This window comes from Priapulus caudatus, unplaced genomic scaffold (assembly GCF_000485595.1).
Source record: "Priapulus caudatus unplaced genomic scaffold, Priapulus_caudatus-5.0.1 Scaffold1934, whole genome shotgun sequence".
NCBI classification, from domain to species: domain Eukaryota; kingdom Metazoa; phylum Priapulida; class Priapulimorpha; order Priapulimorphida; family Priapulidae; genus Priapulus; species Priapulus caudatus.
Genome location: NW_014578995.1, coordinates 11,745 through 18,308, shown reverse-complemented (window position 1 = coordinate 18,308; position 6,564 = coordinate 11,745). Strand labels below are relative to the sequence as shown.

The following is a 6,564-nucleotide window of genomic DNA, read 5'->3' as shown; positions in this document are numbered from 1 at the left end:
TTCCCCGTGCAAAACGTTATTTTTTTCATTTTATTATTCAAACAGTTCCATCCAGAAGGCAAACATCTACTCGGTAATTGCAATTTAAATATTATGAACTCACAATCGCGGTAATTAAATATGCGAAACTGCGTCTGACGTTTCTGCGCCGGTCTTTTTGTGACATTTTATTTTTCTTGCAGAGTTGACGCGAAAGTGAAAACATCTGTAATGGCAATAGAACCGCAGCTAACACACATAGATATATTCTTTCACAATTCGTCGAAGAACATGCATGGCTCATCTGCTATCCACACTCGTTCGGCGGTCGGCCGTCTTTCCATCCCGAAAATTAGAATCATTCCGCGTCGGAAATGAACACGATTCCTACGTCGTTTTACCGCGCCGCGTCAAATGCGAAGGAAATTCTTCTCGTTTTGCATGCGAGCGTACATCTCTTAGCGGATCTGCTCCTTATTATAATGGTCACATATACCGGTGTCGCGATTTCGTGTGAAGAAGGGTGTTTGTACAAAATGGCCGCGATCGCCTGGCAACGGCACCACCGACGCGCCGTGTATTACTGCGCGCCGCTTCACCGCCTCTTGCCGAGACCAAACGCGAAGCTGTTGGCGTCCACGCGTTTCTGCTCGTCGCTGTAGTCGTCCGCCGGCGAGAGGGCGCTGTTGTCGCCGCGTTTGCCGAGACCGAATGAGAAGGCGTTGGCGTCGTATCTCTTGCCAAGGCCGAAAGCATACCTGCGGGATAACAACATCCGGGAATTCTCAGAGAAGGCCCGCCAGCACGTTACCACTTAGGCTAACGAGCGTTATGGCTACTGATGTGGGTACTAGCTTTACTAGCTCAGGCCCAGCATAAAGAGACGGTAAGTGATCGAGAACGGACGGCCTCGGCGGCTATTTCTATAGCGGCCCCTTCACGAGAGCATGGATTTCAATAATCCATACATTGTTAACGCTAACGCCACCCCGATTACCCGGGGCTGTTAACCAGCGTAATTCCCCTATTTTGTCAACCGCCGAGGAAACCGTCGCGTTACGGCAAGTTTTTGCTGTAATCTATAGACTACCTCTCCCCGGGGATGTTGTACGCGCAGCTAACCTCTCCCCGGGGATGTTGTACACGCAGCTAACCTCTCCCCGGGGATGTTGTACACGCAGCTAACCTCTCCCCGGGGATGTTGTACGCGCAGCTAACCTCTCCCCGGGGATGTTGTACGCGCAGCTAACCTCGTCCCCGGGGATGTTGTACGCGCAGCTAACGCTCTCCCGGGGATGTTGCTTACGCGGCAGCTAAACTCTCCCCGGGACGATGTTGTAGCACCAGCTAACCTCTCCCCGGGGATGTCTGTACACGCAGCTAACGACTCTCCCGGGGATGTTTACACGGGGGACAGCTAACCTCTCCCCGAGATGATTGTACGCAGCAGCTAACCCTCTCACCCGGGATGCTTGTACGCGCAGCTAAAGCCTCTCGCCCGGGGATGTTGTAACACGGCAGCTAAACCTCTCCCCGGGGATGTTGTAGCACGGCAGCTTAAACCTCTTGCCCCGGGATCGTTGTTACCACGCAAGCTAACCTCCTGCCCCGGGAAATGTTGTACGCGCAGCTAACCTCTCCCCAGGGATGTTGTAGACGCGCCAGCTAACGCTCTCCCCGGGGCTGTTGTAACACGCAGCTAACCTCTCCCCGGGGATGTTGTTACACGCAGCTTAACCTCTCCCGGGGATGTTGTACACGCAGGCGGCTGAGACATCTGCGCCCGGGGGATGTTCGTACAGGCGCGAGCGTAAACTCTCTTGCTCCCGGGGATGTTGTAAGCACGGGTCGACCAGCTACCGCTCTCCCCGGGATGTTGTACGCGTCGCAGGGGGGGCCGGAACCCTCCCGTCGCCGGCGGATTGTGGCTGTAGGCACGCAGCTGAAGCTGCTGCATCCCGGGATGTTGTAACACGAGCCAGCGCGCTAACCGCGCGGCGTGCGGTCCCCGCCGCGGGCATGTTGTAGCGCGGCAAGCGAGGACCTCAAACCTCTCGCCCGGGGATGGGGTTGTCGACACGCGCAGGCTGAAGGCCGCTCCGTGCCCGCGGGGATGTTGGTTGAGCGCGCAGGCTATACGCTCCTCCCGGGGATGTTGTCACGCGGCGAGGGCGCTAAAGCCTCTCCCCGGGGAATGTTGTACGGCGCAGGCTACCCTCTCCCCGGCCAGAATCGTTGATACCACGGGCCAGGCCTACCCCTTCTCCGCCGGGCGATGTTGTACACGCAGCTAACCTCTCCCCGGGGGATGCTTGTACACGCAGCTCAACCTCTCCCCGGAGATGCCTTGTTACCGCGCCTAACGGCTCTCCCGGGATGTTGCTACGCGCAGCTAACCTCCCCGCGCGAAGATGTTGTAACACGGCAGCTAACCCTCACCTCCCCGGGGCCATGTTGTCACGCGCAGCTAAACCTCTCCCCCGGGATGTTGTACGCCGCAGCCTAAACCCTCTCTCCGGGATTTGTACACAAGCAGCTAACCTCATCACCCCGGGGAATGTTTGTACCACGCAGCTAAACCCTCTCGTCCCCGGGATGTATGTACGCGCGAGCTAACCTCTTCCGCCGGGCTGTGTGTAATCACGGGCAGCTTCAAGCCTCGTCATAAGTCCGGGTGATGTTTGTACACGCCAGCATTAACCGTCTTTCCCCCGGGGGAATGTTCGTAAGCGACCAGTCCTAACCTCGTCCCCGGGGAGGTGGGTTGTACGCGCAGCTAAACCCTCTCCCGGGATGTTTTAACACGCAGCCTAACCTTCCCGCGGGATTTGTACACGCCCCAGTCTTACACCTTTCCCGGGGATTGTTTGTTACACGCAGCTAACCTCTGCCCCGGGGATGTTGTAAGACCGCGCAGCCTAACGGGCTTCGCCGCGGATTATGTTGTACACCGCAGCCTTACCTCTCGTGCCGGGATGTTGTACACGCGCAGCTAACCTGCTCCCCGGGGGATGCTTGTACACGCGCAGCTAATCGCTCTCTCCGGGAATCGTTGTAGCCGCCCAGCTAACTTAATTTCCCCAGTAAACTAATCGTGTTGCAAATCTCAACCGGTTCATATCGGAGGCGTTTGGCCCGAGCCCGAAAGGAATAGGCGTAATGCGTCAGGCCGCTTGCCCAATCCGAATCCAAATTTCCTCATAGTTACCGTTTCGCACTGCCGCGGAGGTCCGGAATCTCACGAAATTCGCGTCGGATGTCGGGCCGCTTGGCCGCAGCCAAATCGAAGTTCGCGCATGTCCGTTTCGCTTTCCGCGAGTCTCGAATCCGAAAATTTCTCATGTCCGGTCTCTTATCGGCCGCTAGCCGATCCCATGTCGGATCTGACAATGTGCGAGACAAGCTGCTTGTTTAACGGCTGCGTAGCTTTAGAGTTGGCTTTAGCACAAGCGTCTATATTTCACACATACACAACCACACACACACACGGACACACACACACCAGACACACACACACACACAAACACACGCAACACTACAACATATAGCATAATATTTATATATATATATATATATATATATAATATATATATATTCCTATTAAAGAATTAATAAATACCTCCTGAAAATCTAAAAACAATGTCACTGGAATATATATATATATATATAATAATATATATATATATATACGTATATATATATATATAAATATATATACTATTAATGAATATAATTATAATATATATATATATACTCTGTTTGCCAATCCGTTGTCGCGCTGATGTCATACTCCGTCTATCGGATCCCGTTTGCCGCCGCGGCCGCACCGTTACGCGGAGTTGCATATCAATCACGTTTACCTGCAACAACGTACTAAAAATTCGTAGAATACTCCGTCGTTTCTGTTTGCTTGCCACCGGACGTAAACACCCTATTATGACGAGGGGTAATTTCCAAACTAGAAAACTCGTTATTATAGGCGCGACTTTCAGAACGGTTTCAAAGGTACGATACAATGATTACTGTGTCTTCCCAGACGGGGATATATGTTTCACTGGAAAACTAATGGTTGGACCTGTTTCATCTAAACTACCTCTTCAAATGAAAACGTAATTGTTATCAGAGCATTTACCTGCGTGGCCCGATTTCGAATAGAAGACGTATTGCGTTAAAATGTTTTATCGCTAGAGGATCTATAATTTGCAACTAATTGTTATAGTTCTACTAATTTATGCATTTGTTAGCTAGACGCGAAGGAGAAAGCTTGTGTGGATCGGTCTGCTCCCTTCGCTGAGTTCATCCTCATGCACTAGCTATCGGTCATGCATTAACACGCAACGGAAACAACAGCAGCGCGACCCTGACATAACCCATCGTCATCATCGTCATGTTTTGAAGCTGTCAGCAGATTAAAGAGATAGAAGGGTGAGATTAACAATAGAGAAATTAATTGATATCATTATCATGGCTGAGTCCACGAAGGGGGAGGAGAGCCGATATATAGAGTGGAAGGCGGAAAAGAGAGAGAGAGATCGACGAGAGACGAGAGAGAGAGAGAGAGCGAAGTGAGCGATAAGATATATCGAGAGAAAGAGAAAGAGAGAGCGAGAGAGAAATATAGACAGAAAGAAAGAGAGAGCGCGAGAGAGATAAACGGAAAGGGAGAGAGAGAAAGAGAGAGAGAGAAAGAGCGAGAGCGAATGAGAAGAGAGAGAGAAAGAGAGAGCGAGCAGCGAAGCACGAAGAAGAGAGAGAAGAGAGAGGAAGAGAGAGAGAGAGAAAGCGAGAGCGAGAGAGCGAGAGAGCGAGAAGAGCGACGAGAGCGAGAGAGCGAGAGGCGAGAGCGGAGCAGAGGCGGAGAGAGCGAGAGAGCGAGAGCGAGAGACAGAGAGAGAGAGAAAGAAATGTAGACGGAAAGAGAGAGAGAGAGAGCGCGAGAGAGAGATAGAGAGAGACGGAAAGAGAGAGAGCGAGAGAGAAAGAGAAAGAGCGAAACCTAGAACGCTACATTACTGACGTCACGTACGTTGTAATACAGACCGACCGTGGAATTATCACGCGAGCTATTCAACCATACAAGCACCGGTACGCCCTACGTCTCCTTCCCGCCTCCATATATGCGTACATGCATGCTAATTGCGCTGTTATTACATGGCATGCATAACATGTAGTGTACGTGCGCAGACAGCAAGTAGGATGCGTGATTGCTATACTGTCACAGACGTCTTGTTCCTTTTCCTCCCTAAGTATAGAGAGCGGTTTAATAATTTCGATCAAATTAAGCAATTTTGAGGTTTCGTGTAACCATGACGCCCACTGCCGCTGTCGTCAGTGACGTTTGAAAAACATGCGTGAAGTTTGGTAGCAGCGAACGCGCATGCGCGACACTGACGCAAGCAGGTGCCAAGATTCATTCGTTCTGTTTCGATTGAATGATGACTACGATTGAGACTAAGTATAAAAAAACAAGTTATTAATAATAAAATGGTGCTCGCTTTATCAGGCCAGTTCGTGAACAATGAAAATTCCCTGATCAAGATGTGGTACCGATTAAGCGATAAACACGTAACAACGTGCGCAAGAATTCTTTTTCAAAGACATTTGATCCGCTTAATAATAATAATAATAATAATAATAATAAAAGCCAAATACTTGTCTCCTCAGCCCACCAGCCAATCCTCAACAAAGCAGAGACTGAAGGCCAATATAAAAGCAGAGAAGATCGAAGGTATTGAACAACAAGCCTTTGCATGGAAGATTCTACAAGAGCCTCGACAGGCCTCAAGCAACAGGTCAACAGCAAGTGCAGAATGTGCAGCAAGGCAGAGGAAACCATCAGCCACATCATCGCCGGATGCACAGTGCTGGCCCCAACCGAGTACATAAATCGCCATAACAAGGTAGCCAGCTATCTGCACTGGTCAATCTGCAGTGAACTTGGTGAGCAAGTACCTGACAAGTGGTATGAACATACTCCGAGACCAGTTACCAACGTCGGAGATACTACCATAATGTGGGATATGGCAGTGCATGCAGACAGATCGCACGATACCTGCAAACCGCCCTGATATAGTGCTCCACAATCAAAACGATGCCTGTTGATTGACGTAGCCGTACCAGATGATTCTAACATCATAATGAAGGAAAGAGACAAACTCACCAAGTACAAAGATCTGGAGATCGAAATTAGGAGGCACCATTGTGGAATACTAAGACGAGAATTGTGCCAGTGGTGGTTGGAGCCCTTGGCTCTATAATGAATGGTTTTGAGAAGAACATTAACGGAACTCCCTGGCCGCGCACACTGCCAAGAAGTGTAGAAAAATCGCACTACTGGGAACAGCACACATCCTGGCGAAAAATTCTAGATTGAATCCTATATGTCCAGGTTGGGAGCACGGTCAACAAGAAGCCACCGGCTAATGCCGTGATCCACTTTGGAAATAATAATAATAATAATAATAATGATAATGATAATGATAATGATTGATAATGATAATGATAATGATAATTGATAATGATAATGATACATGATAATGATAATGATAATGATAATGATAATGATAATGATATGATAATGATAAT

General features: G+C 49.6%; 1 long non-coding RNA gene across 1 annotated transcript; it reads right to left on the bottom strand.

Annotated features, from left to right (window-relative positions):
- LOC106817935 lies at positions 1 to 3,134 on the bottom strand. Its single transcript, XR_001395128.1, has 2 exons — positions 3,091 to 3,134; positions 1 to 737 (listed from the first exon to the last, which is right to left on the bottom strand). It is a non-coding gene; the product is annotated as an uncharacterized LOC106817935 (long non-coding RNA).
- Between the last annotated feature and the right edge of the window lie 3,430 nt (positions 3,135 to 6,564).